Genomic DNA, 22,123 nt, shown 5'->3' with positions numbered 1-22,123 from the left:
CCCTCGCAGTGATAATTGTGTCATTTATAAAATACCTTGTAAAGACTGTAATAGGTTCTATGTTGGGCAAACATCTAAAGATTTGAAATGTAGAATTTTGCAACATAAATACTCTAAGACATGGCCAATTGTCTAATGCTTTGTTCATTTGTCAGAAAATTCTCACCAAAGTGATTGGGAGATGAATTCTTCAATAATGAATTATAAAATCACTTTCAATAGAAGCATAATTTAATCTGCTTTAATACAGATTACAAAATCATGTAATTTGAACATTGGCAGTTGTTTGTATAATTTAGATCCATTTTTGTTTATCAGTTAAAGGGCGATTTGAGTAGGATCATTGATACACATTTGTCTCACTAATTCATTGTTAATATCAATAGTAATATCTTATGCTATTATTATCCATGTCTGGGCCTATCGGCCCATATGATGCAGTTCTTATTTATATCCACCTAATCCCAGTCATATATTTGTCATTGTACCTCACCTCACTTCACCTCTCTCTCCTGCCTATATATATGTCCAAACTTACTGACTTGTAAATCATTCCTTCTGAAGATGTATTATTAAATTCGAAAGTACTTAATAAATTCCTATTTCAGTTCTTCCTCCGTAGTCTGACACATTTTTCATCACGTGTTAATTTCCGTGATTTACACACACACACACATATATATATATATATATATATATATATATATATATATATATATGTGTGTGTGTGTGTGTGTGTGTGTGTGTGTGTGTGTGTGTGTGTGTGTGTGTGTGTGTGTGTGTGTGTGTGTGTGTGTGTGTGTGTGTGTGTGTGTGTGTGTGTGTGTGTGTGTGTGTGTGTGTGGTGATCAGCACTCAGAGCATCAGCTCCAGTAAGATCTAGGTGGAGGAGAGCGCCTCCTCGACCACAACACAAGGTCAACCCACACCTCCATCATAAGGGCCAGAATGACGTAACTTCACCCTATAGAATCTTCCTTACAGGCGGTGCTGACAAGACAGGCTAGGAAGACTGTGTATGCCTCAAAGTCCAGGTATAGCTGTATGTCTTTGGAAGGTCAGAGGTGACTGTGTTCCTTAATTGTCCGCACCAGAAGGCCAGAACACCCAACCCCTCCCGACCTTTCCCATCCCGCCCACACTAACACCCGCCTCGTCCGACCCGCCCACACTAACACCCGCCTCGTCCGACCCGCCCACACTAACACCCGCCTCGTCCGACCCGCCCACACTAACACCCGCCTCGTCCGACCCGCCCACACTAACACCCGCCTCGTCCGACCCGCCCACACTAACACCCGCCTCGTCCGACCCGCCCACACTAACACCCGCCTCGTCCGACCCGCCCACACTAACACCCGCCTCGTCCGACCCGCCCACACTAACACCCGCCTCGTCCGACCCGCCCACACTAACACCCGCCTCGTCCGACCCGCCCACACTAACACCCGCCTCGTCCGACCCGCCCACACTAACACCCGCCTTGTCCGACCCGCCCACACTAACACCCGCCCACACTAACACCCGCCTCGTCCGACCCGCCCACACTAACACCCACCTCGTCCGACCAGCCCACACTAACACCCGCCTCGTCCGACCCGCCCACACTAACACCCGCCTCGTCCGACCCGCCCACACTAACACCCGCCTCGTCCGACCCGCCCACACTAACACCCGCCTTGTCCGACCCGCCCACACTAACACCCGCCCACACTAACACCCGCCTCGTCCGACCCGCCCACACTAACACCCGCCTCGTCCGACCCGCCCACACTAACACCCGCCTCGTCCGACCCGCCCACACTAACACCCGCCTCGTCCGACCCGCCCACACTAACACCCGCCTCGTCCGACCCGCCCACACTAACACCCGCCTCGTTCGACCCGCCCACACTAACACCCGCCTCGTCCGACCCGCCCACACTAACACCCGCCTCGTCCGACCCGCCCACACTAACACCCGCCTCGTTCGACCCGCCCACACTAACACCCGCCTCGTCCGACCCGCCCACACTAACACCCGCCTCGTCCGACCCGCCCACACTAACACCCGCCTCGTCCGACCCGCCCACACTAACACCCGCCTCGTCCGACCCGCCCACACTAACACCCGCCTCGTCCGACCCGCCCACACTAACACCCGCCTCGTCCGACCCGCCCACACTAACACCCGCCTCGTCCGACCCGCCCACACTAACACCCGCCTCGTCCGACCCGCCCACACTAACACCCGCCTCGTCCGACCCGCCCACACTAACACCCGCCTCGTCCGACCCGCCCACACTAACAGTATACACAATACTAATCCTACTGATCTAGGTTCTCAACGTGGTCGGAGAGGATTGACTAGGCGCCAATCCTTAACTGTTCATCTCTGTTCACCCAGCAGTAAGCGTGTACCTGGTTGTTAACCGACTGGCGGGTCGTGTTGCAGGGGTAACTAGTGGGTAAGGCCGAGTTATAGCTGAAATATGGGAAGGGAAAGCTCTCAGTCTGCTAACGGGAGTCGGAAGTCGTCTACTCCTGTGGATAAGACTGTACCTGTACACAGGTTTTTTGCCTGCGTAAAGAAGAAAAAGTCAAGCCAATAAAGGGTGTGATATCCTCCTCTCTCTCCCCCCCCCCCCTCTTGCTTCACAAGGTCTGCGTGAAGCCTTCCTGCTTCATCCGAGCCCGCAGTCACCTCCACTCATTAATGATTCATAGATTTGCGAAACGCTCGGACATTTCAGTGTGTACTCACCTATTTGTGCTTGTACTCACCTATTTGTGCTTGTACTCACCTATTTGTACTTGTACTCGCCTATTTGTGCTTGCAGGATCGAGCATTGACTCTTGGATCCCGCCTTTTCAGCCATCGGTTGTTTACAGCAATGACTCCTGTCCCATTTCCCTATCATACCTAATTTTAAAATTATGAATAGAGTTTGCTTCCACAAGTGCATTCCATTTTTCCTCTACTCTCACGCTAAAAGAATACTTCCTAACATCTCTGTGACTCATCTGAGTTTCCAGTTTCCACCCATGTCTCCTCGTTCTGTTAATATTACGTGTGAACATTTCATCTATTTCCACTTTGTCAAATCCCCTGAGTATTTTATATGTCCCTATCATATCTCCTCTCCTGTGTACTCGCCTAGTTGTGCTTGAGGGGTTTGAGCTTAAGTTCTCCGGTCCAAACAGTCTAAAAAGAGTCGAAAGTGTTTTGGACAAATTGCCTTTTGTGGAAAGTCAGAGTAAAAGAGTCCAACGTTTTCACAAGAGTCCAAAAAACTTGGAAAGTCTTTTAGGACTCTTGTCATATTTTCATTTGATGGACTGCCTCGGCCACACCTGAGGCCCCTCACTGCTCTCACGGTGTTCTCCTCACACACCTGTGTGGCTCATCATGCTACTGACGGTGTACACCACTCCCATATTTTTCAAGGATAGTTCGTGCAAAAATTTTGTAGTATGTTTTCATGTACTTTTTATAGCACATATCTTTTTGTGTGTATGTGTGTGTGTGTATTCACCTAGTTGTGCTTTCGGGTGTTGAGCTCTGCTCTTTGGGCCCGCCTCTCAACTGTCAATCAACTGTTACTAACTACTATTATTTTCCACACCCCGCACACACCCCACAGGAAGCAGCCCGTGACAGCTGACTAATTCCTAGATACCTATTTACTGATAGGTAATAGGGGTTGGTAACAGGGGCACAGCCAGGCTGTGGCGGGTATGTGGGCCTGCGGGCCGCTCCAAGCAACAGCCTGGTGAACCAAACTCTCACAAGTCAAGCCTGGCCTCAGGCCGGGCTTGGGGAGTAGAACTCCCAGAACCCCATCAACCAGGTCAACCAAGCATCAGGATGAAAGAAACTCTGCCCATCGTTTCTAGCCGGCGCCGGGAATCGAACCCGGGCCAAAGGATCACGTGTGCACAATAAACTACCGTTCACTGGACGAGTATGGGGTGCACAATAAACTACTACTCACAGGACGAGTATGGGGTGCACAATAAACTACCGTTCACAGGAGTAGTATGGGGTGCACAATACTCTACAGCTCACAGGACGAGTATGGGGTGCACAATAAACTACAGCTCACAGGACGAGTATGGGGTGCACAATAAACTACCGCTCACAGGACGAGTATGGGGTGCACAATAACTACTCCTCACAGGACGAGTATGGGGTGCACAATAAACTACCGCTCACAGGACGAGTATGGGGTGCACAATAAACTACCGCTCACAGGACGAGTATGGGGTGCACAATAAACTACCACACGTCATCAGCGGCTGGAGCTGGACACGCCTGGGGCAATGTGCCTTCTCTTGATTCTTATATTATTATTATAATATGTTATATTATTATAATGTTATATTCTTATATTATTATTATAAGAGTTATATTACTGTTATGCATCAAGCACTCTCTGCAATACAGAACATGAGCCAGTTAAAATGAGGATGAGTCAGAACAAACAGGAATGAGTTGAGATGACTTAAGGTGGGTAAGGATACTCCTGACAAAACTAGAGATGAATATGAATCAGTACAACAAGAGCGGGGTTGTCTGGAGATGAATAGGAATGATTCAAGTGCGTTTCCGTCTTATAAATATCTTGGAATCCAGGTTAATGATGCAAATCTCATCAGCAACCTGCACAAAAAACTTGTTGAGCGTCTTAAATCTCACAAAACTCTTGTTGGCAAAGGATTTGGCATTAACATAACATATGCTCGTAGTTTTTATATTGCCTTTATACGATCTGTTGTTGATTATTTTACCTTGCATCGTCTTAATTTTTCTCCTAAACAACTCCAAGGCCTAAGTGTAGTGCAGAATGATGCCATGCGCATCATCCTGGGTTGTCCTAGAACTGTCAGAATTGTTAACATGAGAAAGGAACTAAAATTACATTTTATTTACGAGAGAATAGTTCTACTTAGTACTATGTTTTGCGCCAAAACTTTGAAAAATAATGGTCCCCCCCCCCAGCTGTATTGAAATTAAATTGAGATCCATTCTAAACAATTCTGACTGTTCTCTCAATCCGCCGCAAAAAGCTCCTTACAGTGTGTGGCTCAGTTGTTGTGTCAGTAATCTTATGAAACTGAATGTCTCTCAATCCTCATAAAACTGTTCCCCCCCCCCTTGGACAAAAATGTGCAGGTGTCTATACATTATACACCCATCAGTGTAAAACTTGTCTATAACACTGAAACTATGAGATGTATAACACTAGAAGCTATTTCCATCTTCAAAATCTCAAACCAACTTAATCCTATACCTTTCTGATGGTTGTGTGCAATTAGGCACTTGCAGAACAGGCTGTTCATGTGGTTATCTTCTTGAGGTTATCTTGAGATGATGTCGGGTCTAAGCGTCCACGCGGCCCGGTCTTCGGGGACCAGGCCTCCTTTTTGTTACACCCCCCCCCCCAGGGTGTTGATTATTATGCCTGATTATTATGATAATTAATCATAGTAATCATAATAATTATGTAATTAATTTTGTGCACAATAGAAAGTTGGATTTACAAATTCGTAAATTGAAACATGTATAGTCTAATGCAGTTGACTGTAACTACGATACATATATTAGGCAAAATTGTAATTAATTTCGTCAATGAAGATGTTAATAATAAAGTGCACTTATGATAATGGTTGTGTGCGCGCGCGCGCGTGTACTGCCTTACGGAGCCCGGTTCCAACCTGTTTGGTTGACAGACAATGACGTAGGTGAGTGGAGCCCTAGCGACCATAGACCAGGTAATATGGTGGTGGGTGTAGGGATGGCGCCGGCAGCCAGTCCTGCTGGCGGGAGGTGGTGGTGGGGGGTGGCTGTAGGAGAGGGGGCGGGGGGGGGCCTAGGAAGAAGGGGGGGGGGGACCTGAGGAAGGGGGGGGCGGGGACCTGGGAAGAAGGGGGGGGCGGGGACCTGGGAAGAAGGGGGGGGGGCGGGGACCTGGGAAGAAGGGGGGGGGGAAGGACAAGGTAACCATCGCAATATTATTTAACATGGACAGTCAGGGAAATTAATATATCTTAGGTGATGGTCTCCGTGACACTTAGTCCCCCCCTCCCCCCACCTTGTTCCCTTAGCAGTAGTCCCCCGTGGTGCAGTGGTAGACACTCCCCTGGCGTTTCACGAGCGCTTTGGCTTGGGTTCGAATCCTGGCCGGGTACCAATCCTTAACTGTAGCCTCTGTTACCTCAGCAGTGAATGGGTACCTGGTTGTTAAACGATTTGGCGGGTCGTATTCCGGGGAACATAGGATTAAGGACTTGCCCGAAACGCTACGTGTACTAGTGGCTTTACAAGAATGTAAAAACTCTTGTATATATCAATTAACCCTTAATCCTAATTTATAACATGGGGCGCCTGACAGCTGAGTGGACAGGGCTTCGGATTCGTAGTCCTGAGGTTCCGCGTTCGATCCCAGGTAAAGGCGGAGACAAATGGGCAAAAAAAAATCTTTCACCCTGATGCCCCTGTTACCTAGCAGTAAATAGGTATCTGGGAGTCAGACAGCTGCTCCGGGCTGCTTAATGGGGATGTGTAACAAAATCCGAAATCATCTCAAGATAACCTCAAGAAGATGGTGACGAGCTCGCAGGAGTAGGAAAGGGGGGTGGGGGAAATTTTAATAAATAAATTATATTATATATATATATATATATATATATATATATATATATATATATATATATATATATATATATATATATATATATATATATATATAAATGTCAAGTGTTTACAGGTGAACAATTATGTACCTTTCAAGGAAGAACACTAGTGTTAAAAGGCTGGCAGCGAGCCCCGGTGTCTTGGCTGCACAAGACATATCTTGGCCCTGTTTCGTATGCAAATCAGGCCCAGCCTCCCTCTCTATACAATGAGACTATGCATGTTAAACACCTAACAGACACAGACAGACACACACACACACACACACACACAGACGTTAGAAGGAACTTTTTTAGTGTCAGAGTAGTTAACGGATGGAATGCATTAGGCAGTGATGTGGTGGAGGCTGACTCCATACACAGTTTTAAATGTAGATATGATAGAGCCCAGTAGGCTCAGGAATCTGTACACCAGTTGATTGACAGTTGAGAGGCGGGACCAAAGAGCCAAAGCTCAACCCCCGCAAGCACAAATAGGTGAGTACAAATAGGTGAGTACACACACACCGGCGCCAGGGTCGTCTGCGGGAATGGCGAAGTAATTTCTGCCAATGGCAAGAGGGTTGGAACCTGGAACCTACCTACCCCTGAGCCATGTATAGCAAGTGAGAGGTCGGGCTGGTCAAGACGACGACGAGAGAGAGAGAGAGAGAGAGAGATATGGGATGATGGAAGAGGTGGACGGAAGGAGAAGTGTACAAATGAGTACGAATGAGTAAGGAGACCTACGACTAGTGAGCCCTACGGGCTCAGCATTGCCCGCGCCACTTCGAACATTTTGTTCAGAGTAGCTGAATGTAAAAACAACGTCGACTAGCGAGCCTAGACCCGAGGACGGCGGGTACGGGAACACGGTCCGACACCTCTCCCGCTGGCCGTCACAAGCACCCTGGCGCGTGTGAACGGTGCTTCCGCCGCCAGGAGCCCCGCAGCGCGCGCCTCGGCGGCTACGCGCGGGGCCGGAGTCCGTGCTCCGGTAACTTAGTTTTTGCTCCAGTAAATACCTGGTGATGGTACCCGCGTGGCGCCCTCCTCTCACTCACCCGGCCTCTGAATCATCGTAATCCCGCGTTACTTGTATCTGATCTGATTAAGTGCTAATTAATAACATTAGTACTTCAATTGTTATGTTCCTCGCGCACCGTTATTTTAATATTTCAGTTTGATTATCCCTTTCCTGATGTACGCGTTGCTCCTGTTTGTGACACAACAACAGAACCTGCTGTTGTTCTTGGGGCTGATAAAGTGTTTCTTGGATACTTAAGTTTAGTTCCTTCCTTCCTTCAGCTATCAAGAGCGGCATCAGCAACAGCCGTTCTATTAGTAGTAGTAAAAAAACTATTCATTATTAAACATCTGCAGCAAAGGAGTGCATGTTGTCGCCAGTATCGTGGCCTGACAGACAGGTATTGTGGTCAGAGAGGCAGGAACACCGCCACCCAGACAACACCTGTTGAGGTGACTGTGGCAACACCTGCCGGAGGAACACCTCTGAGCAACACCTCAGAGCGTCACCACATGGGGGAGCGTCACCACGAGGGGGAGCGTCACCACGAGGGGGAGCGTCACCACGAGGGGGAGCGTCACCACGAGGGGAGCGTCACCACGAGGGGAGCGTCACCACGAGGGGGAGCGTCACCACGAGGGGGAGCGTCACCACGAGGGGGAGCGTCACCACGAGGGGGAGCGTCACCACGAGGGAGAGCGTCACCACGAGGGGGAGCGTCACCACGAGGGGGAGCGTCACCGCGAGGGGGAGCGTCACCACGAGGGGGAGCGTCACCGCGAGGGGGAGCGTCACCACGAGGGGAAGCGTCACCACGAGGGGAAGCGTCACCACGAGGGGAAGCGTCACCACGAGGGGGAGCATCACCGCGAGGGGAAGCGTCACCACGAGGGGGAGCGTCACCACGAGGGGGAGCGTCACCACGAGGGGGAGCGTCACCACGAGGGGAAGCGTCACCACGAGGGGGAGCGTCACCACGAGGGGGAGCGTCACCACGAGGGGGAGCGTCACCACGAGGGGAAGCGTCACCACGAGGGGAAGCGTCACCACGAGGGGGAGCGTCACCACGAGGGGGAGCGTCACCACGAGGGGGAGCGTCACCGCGAGGGGGAGCGTCACCGCGATGGGAAGCGTCACCGCGAGGGGAAGCGTCACCACGAGGGGGAGCGTCACCGCGAGGGGAAGCGTCACCGCGAGGGGAAGCGTCACCAGCGGGCTCCCAGAGGAGGTCAGTTCTACGAATTTGTGATTTTATTATTGATAAATCCATATTAAGTCACAGAAATCCGCACTGGGATAGACTACCTTTGATCGATGTTCCCTGGTTGTGTTTAAGAGAATAAACACAAAGATAAACTGGTAAAGCTTCCACAAAACCCCAGCCTCCATACGCTGGTGTTTCCTCTCAACACAACTGGTGGCAGGTGGACCACGTGTTATAAATAAATAATAATATAATAAATAAATGTTTATTCAGGTAAGGTACATACAAGAGATTTTACAAAAATTGATCGATTTATAGATAGAGCTAGTACATACAATGCCTAAAGCCACTATTACGCAAAGCGTTTAGGATAATGCTTGCAGTGTTATGATCACCCGTCTTGCTGGTACGTCGGGTCGGGTTGTTGTGCTCGTGTTGCTCTGGAAGAAGTCAGTGACCCCGGGAGACGTTCAGTAATGCGGCCAAGAAAAAGTCCAAAGATATGTCACTAGACGAATCCCAGATCTGAGGAGCATTAATTACGACTAAAGAAATTGTACGTTACATCGCTGGATGATTAAAAAAAATGGGAGACATGAAGACGACATACAAAATACTCTTAAGTGTTAATTACAGGCATGGAAAAATCACAATTTGACACGGACGGTACACAAAACATGGGGAGACAGGTACAAACGTAATGTTATAGCCTTATAACACATGGTAGAGCGGGAACCAAGAGATGAACTTTAACCCCCGCAAGCATAGATAGGCGAGTGTTCGCGCATACGCACACACACGTCTTAGTGTCAGAATAGTTAACAAATGGAATGCATTAAGTAGTGATGTGGTGGAAGCAGACTCCATACATAGTTTCAAATGTAGAATTGATATAGCCCAGTAGGCCCAGGAATCTCTACACCGGTTGAGTGAGAGAGAAGTAGGACCAAAGAACCAGAGCTCAACCCCCGCAAGCACAACTAGGTGACTACACACACACGCACATTGGTGAAAGCAATGACATGCACGCGCGCGCGTACACCAACAAACCCACCCCAGAGCACAAAGTGACATCCCAGGGCGCGATGAGGTCTTTGTGAGGTCCAGCCCCCCCTCCCCCCCTCTACTCCCTGCGCCTCCTTCCTTCTTGTAAACTCATTCACTTCAACATTACATTATTGAATGTCGAACTGTACAAGAATTTAGACCTCCTGGCCTGTTGTATACCCAAAATTGAAACTAATCATATTTGATTAAATGAAGTATATTAGAAGATCCTAACTTAGACATCCTAACAAAATTCTTAGACAACATAACAATTCATCCTACATTTGCTTGTCCGTTTTAAAGAATGAAAAACGGGAATTGCATTTATTTCTTTATTTTTTAAGGTGTACATCTCATGAATTTGTCTTTGCCTCGTGTGGTAGTGAACAACAGAAAGTTGCATTTACAAATTCGTAAATTAAAAAAATGCATAATTTCTTATGCCTCATGAACTGTAACCTCATGAAATCTATATATGTGCTTCACTCTACAATTTAGACACATTAGTCTTGTGTGTGACCCTCTGCCCTGCGTGGCGGTGACCACCTCACTGCCCTGCGTGGCGGTGAATACGGGCACCACCTCACTGTCCTGTGTGGCGGTGAATACGGGTACCACCTCACTGCCCTGTGTGGCGGTGAATACGGTCACCACCTCACTGCCCTGTGTGGCGGTGAATACGGGCACCACCTCACTGCCCTGTGTGGCGGTGAATACGGTCACCACCTCACTGCCCTGTGTGGCGGTGAATACGGGCACCACCTCACTGCCCTGTGTGGCGGTGAATACGGTCACCACCTCACTGCCCTGTGTGGCGGTGAATACGGGCACCACCTCACTGTCCTGTGTGGCGGTGAATACGGGCACCACCTCACTGCCGTGTGGCGGTGAATACGGGCACCACCTCACTGCCGTGTGGCGGTGAATACGGGCACCACCTCACTGCCGTGTGGCGGTGAATACGGGCACCACCTCACTGCCGTGTGGCGGTGAATACGGGCACCACCTCACTGCCGTGTGGCGGTGAATACGGGCACCACCTCACTGCCGTGTGGCGGTGAATACGGGCACCACCTCACTGCCGTGTGGCGGTGAATACGGGCACCACCTCACTGTAATAACACCCAATTCAATGATTCACATTATTCAAAATTGTATACTTCGTCAATAAAGATATTAATGATAATTGGTCGCTCTACGAGCCACAAGGTCGTGCGTCTTGGAGCGCTTAATGACGCATTCTAGAGGCGCACGGACGCTCACTCCCCGTACACAATTAATGTCTCACACACGCACGCACGCACGCACAGCTCCCCACAATGCAACATAAAGATTCTGACAATCATCTCTGGAACCAAATTCTTTGAGAATATATCAGTAAATATAGGAAAAGTATGTCACGTGAATTAATATTCGAGTCTTGGCGTTATCTGGGAAAGGTTTTCGATCCTCGGGCATCGCTGGCGGTGTTGGAGGGAGTGGGGGGCGGGGAGGGAGAGGGGGAAGAGAATAGAGAGAGAGAGAGAGAGAGAGAGAGAGAGAGAGAGAGAGAGAGAGAGAGAGAGAGAGAGAGAGAGAGAGAGAGAGAGAGAGAGAGAGAGAGAGAGAGAGAAAGAGAGTGTGTAACAGCTAAGATGAACATGAAAGGAGCCTAATCACTTTATCTCATCACATTACTAACATCACCGCAGTTCACTTGTGTTTGTGTCGTACCTCACTCTGTAAAGTTGTTGACATATATTAGGAACAGGATGGTGGCAATAGCTTGAGCTACCTCATCCCTTCGTGTGAACTTTACCTCAATAAGCTTATTTCAATTTCAGTACCGACCCTTGAGGTACTCCACTCATTACCTCTCTCCAGTCTGATCTCTCACCTCTTACTGTGACCCTTTGCCTCCTTCCTCTCCTGTTTGAATGTTGGCGCGCGCGCGCGCGCGTGTGTGTGTGTGTGTGTGTGTGTGTGTGTGTGTGTGTGTGTGTGTGTGTGTGTGTGTGTGTGTGTGTGTGTGTGTGTGTGTGTGTGTGTGTGTGTGTGTGCGCGCGCGCGCACTACAGCATCACCTCGCCACACCCGGATGTCTCGCGTCTTTTGTCTCACGACCCGGGGAAAAGGAAAAAATCTAAAAAACAAGATAAAAGTCCCATGAAGGACTCCACCACTCCGTGTTGTCTCGGGGCCACTCTTGGCTGCGTCCACGGCCCCTGGAACTGCGTCCACGTCCCCTGGAACTGCGTCCACGGCCCCTGGAACTGCGTCCACGGCCCCTGGAACTGCGTCCACGGCCCCTGGAACTGCGTCCACGGCCCCTGGAACTGCGTCCACGGCCCCCTGGAACTGCGTCCACGGCCCCCTGGAACTGCGTCCACGTCCCCCTGGAACTGCGTCCACGTCCACGGAACTACGTTGGGGGCCTGACGGCTGAGTGGACAGCGCTCGGGATTCGTAGTCCTAAGGGACCGGGTTCGATTCCCAACGGAGGCGGAAAGAAATGGGCAGAATTTCTTTCACCTTGATGCCCCTTTTCACCTAGCAGTAAACAAGTACCAGGGAGTTAGACAGCTGCTACGGGCTGCTTCCTGTGTGTGTGTGTGTGTGTGTGTGTGTGTGTGTGTGTGTGTGTGTGTGTGTGTGTGTGTGTGTGTGTGTGTAAACCAGTTGATTGACAGTTGAGAGGCGTGCCCAAAGAGCCAGAGCTCAACCCCCGCAAGGACAACTAGGTGAGTACAGAGCCCACCACACTACCGGTCTGCATGATGAAGGCAGCCACTGGCTATTTTGGGCGGGCCAAGCAAGAGGCAGAAGGCACGACAGCGTCAGGATGCGGCTGGTGGACTCCGAGCGGGGCTGCGGGGTCTGCAGCTCGGAGCCCCGCACGCGCCACAGATCACACACACACGCACAAGACACTGCGGCAAGAATACCACCACACCACAGTGAAGCACTCAAACAAGATGTCACAGTGAAGCACTGACAATGAAGCAAGCAGCCACGCACAGGACGCCACAATGAAGCAAGCAGCCACGCACAGGACGCCACAATGAAGCAAGCAGCCACGCACAGGACGCCACAATGAAGCAAGCAGCCACGCACAGGACGCCACAATGAAGCAAGCAGCCACGCACTGGACGCCACAGTGAAGCAAGCAGCCACGCACAGGACGCCACAGTGAAGCAAGCAGCCACGCACAGGACGCCACAATGAAGCAAGCAGCCACGCACAGGACGCCACAATGAAGCAAGCAGCCACGCACTGGACGCCACAATGAAGGAAGCAGTCACGCACGGGACGCCACAGTGAAGCAAGCAGCCACGCACTGGACGCCACAGTGAAGCAAGAACATCACCAATAAAATAACAACACTCTCAACCTAACACACAATACACCACAACCATCCCACGACATCTAACGTTTCCCCCAAATGTTCAAAACGGCAAAAAATAATGCTGAACATAAGGAACTGCAGTAGTCCACTGGGAGTTCTCACGTCCCAAACCCAAGTCCCCGACCCATAAAGTGGTCTGTATGGCCTCCTTGGGCAACTGCGTCGTGGTGGCCCGCAAGGTGAACAGCCTAACCCACAAAAACTTACAAAACAATACCATGCTGTCACTACACTAATTCTCTAAGATCCAGAAGAAAGGGATCAGTATTTAAATGCAAACTTCATGAAGTATATATATATACAAAAGAGTATAATCTTGAATCGTAAACATATCTTTTGTCTTCAATACATTGCAAAGCCGCAGGATGTAATATTTTTTTCCGTGCATAGTTTGATAATGGTTGCCCCCTCCCTACCTCCCCCCCCCACGTGAGCAAGAAGAGGGCGCCAGCCACAACTGGTAAACATAGTGTCCTCTGAGAGTTACAGCCCCGTTCCTTTACACCACCGACCACGAGATGGGTATGGGGTGCATAATAAAGAAAGAAATTGAATTCCTGCGCCAGGTAAGTCCACTATGGGCTCACCATAGCCCGTGCTACTTGGCACATTTTGTTCCAAGTAATTGAATCTAAAACAAACATTCTGTTCTCTGCCGTTATCACCTCCATCCTCTACGCACTAGTTCCTATTAAAAGTTATGACAAGTTTTGTAATAATAGGTATTTGTATGGTCAGCACAGTAACCGGACCAGGCAATGTGATGTAGTCATTGCGGTAATTCACCTTGGCTATAGACACATCTGGCAGGTTAGTGAGGCTGAGCCACTACCAGAATACTCAGATTGTAAACTCTGCGATAAACCTGTAATGCATTCACTAGAACACTATATTGTTGAATGTGAAACCGTAAAGGACTTTAGACCTCCTGGCCTATTGTACCACCAACTGTGTAACTATTTCATTGACTCAGGTGTTCTGGACGACATCCTAACAATTTATCCAAAATTTGCTTGTCTATTTTAAAGAATGAAGAACAATTTATATTTATATTACTTCTAAGCTGCATCACTTATGAACCCATCCCTGCCCTTGTGTGGCAGTGCAAAGTAGAAAGTTGTTTTCACATATCCATACATTAAAACATTGATTGTAACCATGATATATATGTACTTCCGCCTACAGTTTAGACCTATTGTCTTATGTATGACCCTCTGTCCTGCGTCACAGTGAATACCAGCATTATCCTCACTTTAATAAGACTTAATCGAAATCCTCAGATTAGGCAAAATTGTAATTAATTTTGTCAATAAAGATGTTAATAATAATAATAATAATAATAATAATAATAGTAATAATGGTTCCTAAACCTGGGGGCTATGGCCCTCTATCGGGCCCTTTTTTTGCAAAATGTAAAGGGGGGGGGGGCATAAGTTGAGGCAGTGACCAGGAATAACCACTCATCCTCCGGTTTAGATAGTAGGTCTTGTAACTATATGCACCATAGTACAAATTTTGACGTACTAAACAATTAGATAGTCGAATTTGGTGCTATTCACTTTATAGTCCGAAAAAAAAACTTAAATATTCCTAGGCCTAGTATAGCACACACATGTACTATATTAGGCCTCAGATAACCTGTATTAGGCCTAGGAAGATTAGATTAGTTTAGGGTGTATTTGCAACAGAAATACAAAACCTTTTCCGGTTTGTCCAAAAATAATAGTACACATTCCTACTTTCTAATTGCGTTGTACGTCAATAAATGTACTATGGTCCTCACGGTTACTATAAGTACTAGCAAAACAGGAGGCTGGGCTGCTGGGTTACGATACCAGACGGGTCCTGTACCGGGTGGTGGCGACCATTAATCAAGACGCAATATGAAAGACGGGTTGATGCCCCAGAAGGGCTTGGAACCATTGGTCTAACATAGCCACCACCAAGGTTTCCTCTTTGTACCTTCATAATGCCTGCTGGGTTCTTTTTTTCTCTCTGCAGTGTGTGCGTACCAACGGCTTCCCTGCACCCCCGCCCACCCACCCCCTCCAGAAACACCCCGCCCCCTTCTGAAGCACCCCGCCCCCTTCAGAACCACCCCGCCCCTTCAGAAGCACCCCGCCCCCTTCTGAAGCACCCCGCCCCCTTCAGAACCACCCCGCCCCCTTCAGAAGCACCCCGCCCCCTTCTGAAGCACCCCGCCCCCTTCAGAACCACCCCGCCCCCTTCAGAAGCACCCCGCCCCCTTCTGAAGCACCCCGCCCCCTTCAGAACCACCCCGCCCCCTTCAGAAGCACCCCGCCCCCTTCAGAAGCACCCCGCCCCCTCATGCACCACGCCCGTCAACCCCCCCCCCCCCCCCCGGCAGCATGACACTGCTCCAACTGCCTACCACAGACGACCTTGCCACAGCACGGGGGAACAGGTGTGTGGGGATGGGGGGTGGCAGGAGCAGTCACGTGTTTACTCACAAGATCTCTTCCTCTTATTACCATCATGGCGGCTATGTCGGACGTTATTAGTTTACGAGGTCGTAATTAACCCCAAGCTTACTGTTGTTATTGACGACCTCGTAGTGCCACAGAACTCGTAAACTGTTTAGTGACGCCAGACTATGGCCGCCATGATCGGGGTACAGCGGTGCGGATGTCTTAAATAAGCATCTAAGTGCGCTGTGAATCCTGGCCCAGGTGCCTCCAGGCACTCGCCGAGTGTAGTGCCACGGAGGGCAGCGATAAGGCCTGTGTCAGGCACTCTGGACACACACACTAAGGCAGGATTGTGGGGGGGAGGGGGTAGGACGGGAACAACCTCCATGTTAACTCATGACACGTCGGGACACGGGCGGGGTCGAACCTGTGACATGGAAGCCCTCGTGTCAATCCGTAGGTGTGAGGTGTCGGAGTCTCTGGTCGGGGATTGGAAGGGGGGACACTGGTCGGGGGATGGGGAGGGGGGACACTGGTCGGGGGGTGGGGGGTGGGGAGGGGGACACGGAAGCGGGACGGAGCGTGGCGCTCCGTCACAAAAAGCCTGGTGCCGGCACAAGAGCACGGGGTCATGGCAGAAGTGGTGCATTAACTGTTCTCAACAGTGATTTGCAGTATTTTCAACATGGGCAACCTACTTCATTTATATTTTGTTGCAACAAGGTAACTATTTTGTACTTCAGCTCCCGGGTTCCATCCATAAATGTTCTCTGGCGTCCTAGAGGACCTCCTTCACTTCACCGGGTCTGGTTCACCCAAGGAGTGAACCAGACCCCTTGGGTCCGGTCTTGGCTATTGGCTAAAACCTTTCCTCATCGCATAGAGAGAGAAGTTATACTGTGTACCTGGATTCTACCTGGATGCGGTTATAGGAGTTCTACTCCCCAAGCCCGGCCCGAGGCCAGGCTTGACTTGTGAGAGCTTGGTCCAACAGGCTGTTGCTTGGAGCGGCCCGCAGGCCCACCACAGCCCGGTTGGTCCGGCACTTCATGAAGAAAACAATCCAGTTTTCTCTTGAAGATGTCCACGGTTGTTCTGGCAATATTTCTTATACTCGCTGGGAGGATGTTGAACAACCGCGGACCTCTGATACAGTGTTCTGTGATTGTGCCTATGGCACCTCTGCTCTTCACTGGTTCTATTCTGCATTTCCTTCCGTACCGTTCACTTCAGTATGTTATCTTGAGATGATTTCGGGGCTTAGCGTCCCCGCGACCCGGTCCTTGACCAGGCCTCCTTTTTGTTACACCCCCCTTCCCCCCAGGAAGCAGCCAGTAGCAGCTGTCTAACTCCCAGGTACCTATTTACTGCTAGGTAAACAGAGCCATCACGGTGAAAGAAACATTTTGCCCATTTGTCTCCGCCTCCACTGGGGATCGAACCCAGAATCTCAGGACTACGAATCCGAAGCGCTGTCCACCCAGCTGTCAGGCGCTACAGCAGGCAGGCGCGGTGTTGTTATTCTACTGTGCAAATTTGGGACCTGGATCGAAGTATTGGCGGAAATTTGACTGGTAGCGATATGAGTGGTGAAAGAACTAGGCGGACGACACCAAGCTCGACACACTGGTACACCTCGAGTGTTTCTGTGTAGGAGGTATACATGGTACATATACATGGAGCCGGTCGGCCGAGCGGACAGCACACTGGACTTGTGATCCTGTGGTCCCGGGTTCGATCCCGGGCGCCGGCGAGAGACAATGGGCAGAGTTTCTTTCACCCTATGCCCCTGTTACCTAGCAGTAAAATAGGTACCTGGGTGTTATAGTCAGCTGTCACGGGCTGCTTCCTGGGGGTGGAGGCCTGGTCGAGGACCGGGCCGCGGGGACACTAAAAAGCCCCGAAATCATCTCAAGATAACCTCAAGAAACAAGTTGCGTTATTAGGTCCACCAGGTGTCTGGTCACACACTCCTTACCTCTCCCTGCAACATCTTAAGACTGTGGCGTCGATGTTCAACTGCTGAGCTCCTTGAGGAGAGGGAGGTCATTTGCATGATATAAACACTAACACACACACGGTCCTCGCAGTCCGCAGACCCGGGTTCAATTTCAGGTCGAGGCAAATCAATAGGCAGTTTCTTTCACCTGATGCGTCTGTTCATTTAGCAGTATATAGGTACCCGGCAGTTAGTCTGCTGTTGCACACTGCATCCTGGGGGGGAGGGGAGCGAGAGAGAGAGCGAGAGCGAGAGCGAGAGCGAGAGCGAGAGAGAGAGAGAGAGAGAGAGAGAGAGAGAGAGAGAGAGAGAGAGAGAGAGAGCGAGAGAGAGAGAGAGAGAGAGAGAGAGAGAGAGAGAGAGAGAGAGAGAGAGCGAGAGGGAGAGAGAGAGAGAGAGAGAGAGAGAGAGAGAGAGAGAGAGAGAGAGAGAGAGCGAGAGGGAGAGCGAGAGCGAGAGGGAGAGCGAGAGGGAGGGAGAGCGAGAGGGAGAGCGAGAGGGAGAGCAAGAGAGAGAGAGAGAGAGAGAGAGAGCAAGAGAGAGAGCGAGAGAGCAAGAGAGAGAGAGAGAGAGCGCCTGTGTAGTATAATGTGATATGAAAAAATTTGGTCAGGAGTCATTAAACAGACAGTTAGAAAGGCGGGGTCCATGAGCTAAGAGCCCCATCCTGCAGGCACAAAGACACACGTCCTGAATTAACAGGAGGAAACACAAACACTACTGACGCAGTAACACGGCCCAAGATCAACACAAATCTATACTCTTCAACACCTGAGAACAGCTTTACAGGTTCCTCACAACTAGAGATATACTGCAACACTACAAGAATGCAACACGTCGCTACCAAAATTACTAATGACACATTTAACACAAGTAATCAGGAACATCACAAGTATCCAGCTATCCGGCACGCACATGACAAGTAAACAGTGACACCACCACATAGAGGAACGCTACAAGCACGGAACAAGTAAACAGTGACACCACCACATAGAGGAACGCTACAAGCACGGAACAAGTAAACAGACACCACACAAAGCAACGCTACAAGCACGGAACAAGTAAACAGACACCACACAAAGCAAGGCTACAAGCACGGAACAAATAAACAGACACCACACAAAGCAACGGTACAAGCACGGAACAAATAAACAGAGACACCACACAAAGCAAGGCTACAAGCACAGAACAAGTAAACAGAGACACCACACAAAGCAAGGCTACAAGCACAGAACAAGTAAACAGAGACACCACACAAAGCAAGGCTACAAGCACAGAACAAGTAAACAGAGACACCACACAAAGCAAGGCTACAAGCACAGAACAAGTAAACAGAGACACCACACAAAGCAAGGTTACAAGCACAGAACAAGTAAACAGAGACACCACACAAAGCAAGGCTACAAGCACGGAACAAGTAAACAGAGACACCACACAAAGCAAGGCTACAAGCACGGAACAAATAAACAGAGACACCACACAAAGCAAGGCTACAAGCACGGAACAAATAAACAGACACCCCACACAAAGCAAGGCTACAAGCACAGAACAAGTAAACAAGACACCACACAAAGCAACGCTGATTGCTTGATGATGAAATGGAGTTCCAGGAATGTCCGGTCATACGGTGGACGGCGTTTTGCTGCTCTTCTTGGTAGTGCCTTCTTAGGCACTCTTCTTGCATGTTAGTTTTCCTTAAGGTAAGTAGTGTTGCTGGAGGGTACTGGAGATGGGGCGGGACTCGAGCCTCGTGTAAGTGTTGCTGTGGTGTTCCTGCCCAGGATACGCCATCTTCTCAGTTCACTCTAGGCTGTTTTTCCTTTATATATTCTCTTATTTATTTTAATTTTGATTCCTGTTCTATTAATCTTGAGTTCTGAGCGGTAGTAAGAAGGAATGAGGGGGGGGAGGGGTAGATGGGTGGGGCTGCTGAGAATGTCAGTGTGTCAAGGCTGCCTGTAACCTTGACAGATGGCATTTGACAACCTTCCCTCTTAACAACTGACCCCCTTGACGTTTAGCTATTTGACAGGCAGGCCAGCGACAACTTGAGACATCTACTACCTTATAAACTAAACCTGTGGCATCTACTAGTTTGTAAGCTCAACCTGTCACGTTAAACACCGGCTATTTGACAGCCTGGTCAGGGAGATCCTACAAGTCGCTCTAATATCTCCTTGACGACGTGTTTGCCAGTAACTCTTGATACTATAGGCAGCTTAGTGTGCCACCGTCCGCCCGGCCGCGTCCCCTCCGCCCGGCCGCGTCCCCTCCGCCCGGCCGCGTCCCCTCCGCCCGGCCGTGTGAAGGGAGAGCAGAGACGCACTTCACGCCCCGCCAGCCGTCATACTCTTCCATAGGTGTGACATATATACCCGTAATACACCCGTGTATATCACAGTCACCGTGAAGAGCTTCAGCTGGTCAACACACTCCATAACTTGACGGGTACCCTCACCTATCCACCTCCAGTCCCTCGCACGATTCACTTCTGTTCTCCTGTCAGTTTACCTCTAGTGTACCCGTAGTTGGGTTCGAGAGTTCTTCTGGTGATAACTTGATTACTTAGGCTGTTGTTTGCGGGGACCCCACACAGCCCAATATCCATCACAGCCCGCCTGATCCGGTACTTCCTGCAGGGGGAATTTGTCAAATTGCCTCTTAAAGAGCCGTGCACCTCTGACGTCACACACAGGTCTCCCCCTGCGACTACGGCGGCACCACCACCACCACTCTCAGTGACTCTACCACCATATCTTCCTCTCCAGTAGGTTGTTATTTTGTTGTGTGTATTTCTGAGGTGAGCGTCTGGCGCGAGGAGCCCCGCCACACTCCGGGGCGTCTCCACCACTTCTTGAGACACTCTCTGAACACACTGCTCTCTACGCCCCTCTTTTAAATAACAAACACATCACCACCAACGACAACAATAATAACGACCGGCAATAATAACACAGCTGGTCGAGGGCTTCAGGAGCCTCGGGTCAGGAACACTTGACAAGTAACCATCAAAGCAAAGGTAAGCAAGGCTACACATCACTAGGTAAGCAAGGCTACACATCACTAGGTAAGCAAGGCTACACATCACTAGGTAAGCAAGGCTACACATCACTATGTAAGCAAGGCTACACATCACTATGTAAGCAAGGCTACACATCACTAGGTAAGCAAGGCTACACATCACTAGGTAAGCAAGGCTACACATCACTATGTAAGCAAGGCTACACATCACTAGGTAAGCAAGGCTACACATCACTATGTAAGCAAGGCTACACATCACTAGGTAAGCAAGGCTACACATCACTATGTAAGCAAGGCTACACATCACTATGTAAGCAAGGCTACACATCACTATGTAAGCAAGGCTACACATCACTATGTAAGCAAGGCTACACATCACTAGGTAAGCAAGGCTACACATCACTATGTAAGCAAGGCTACACATCACTAGGTAAGCAAGGCTACACATCACTATGTAAGCAAGGCTACACATCACTATGTAAGCAAGGCTACACATCACTAGGTAAGCAAGGCTACACATCACTATGTAAGCAAGGCTACACATCACTAGGTAAGCAAGGCTACACATCACTATGTAAGCAAGGCTACACATCACTATGTAAGCAAGGCTACACATCACTATGTAAGCAAGGCTACACATCACTATGTAAGCAAGGCTACACATCACTAGGTAAGCAAGGCTACACATCACTATGTAAGCAAGGCTACACATCACTAGGTAAGCAAGGCTACACATCACTATGTAAGCAAGGCTACACATCACTATGTAAGCAAGGCTACACATCACTAGGTAAGCAAGGCTACACATCACTAGGTAAGCAAGGCTACACATCACTAGGTAAGCAAGGCTACACATCACTAGGTAAGCAAGGCAACACATCACTATTTCAGCTGCACATGATCACACTTCCCAACTACCACTCAGGATGTCTATTCTGGAGGACAATATCTGTTCATATCTACATTTGTCGCAATCTTAAGTCACTTAGAACTTGAGTGACATTAATTAAGCGTAGAGGAACCACTAAGATGCAAAGCTTGCGATGATGGAGACAGGGCCGCGGAGACATTGAATCCCGGAAGCAACAAAAGGTAGTGGGGGAGGGAGGGGGGGAGGGGGGGTTAGGGGGGAGGGGGGAGGGGGAGAGAGAGAGAGAGAGAGAGAGAGAGAGAGAGAGAGAGAGAGAGAGAGAGAGAGAGAGAGAGAGAGAGAGAGAGAGAGAGAGAGAGAGAGAGAGAGAGAGAGAGAGAGAGAGAGAGAGAGGAGAGAGAGAGAGAGAGAGAGAGAGAGAGAGAGAGAGAGAGAGAGAGAGAGAGAGAGAGAGAGAGAGAGAGAGAGAGAGAGAGAGAGAGAGAG

At 49.7% G+C, this 22,123-nt stretch overlaps 1 protein-coding gene across 7 annotated transcripts in view; it reads right to left on the bottom strand.

Moving 5' to 3' along the window:
* LOC123760611 (uncharacterized) overlaps positions 1–22,123 on the bottom strand; it is a 379,154-nt gene that overhangs the window by 37,409 nt on the left and 319,622 nt on the right. The window lies entirely within an intron of this gene.

Source organism: Procambarus clarkii, chromosome 21, assembly GCF_040958095.1.
Source record: "Procambarus clarkii isolate CNS0578487 chromosome 21, FALCON_Pclarkii_2.0, whole genome shotgun sequence".
Classification (NCBI taxonomy): Eukaryota; Metazoa; Arthropoda; class Malacostraca; order Decapoda; family Cambaridae; genus Procambarus; species Procambarus clarkii.
The sequence above is the reverse complement of the archived record's forward strand: the minus strand, read 5'-3'. Positions and strand labels throughout refer to the sequence as shown.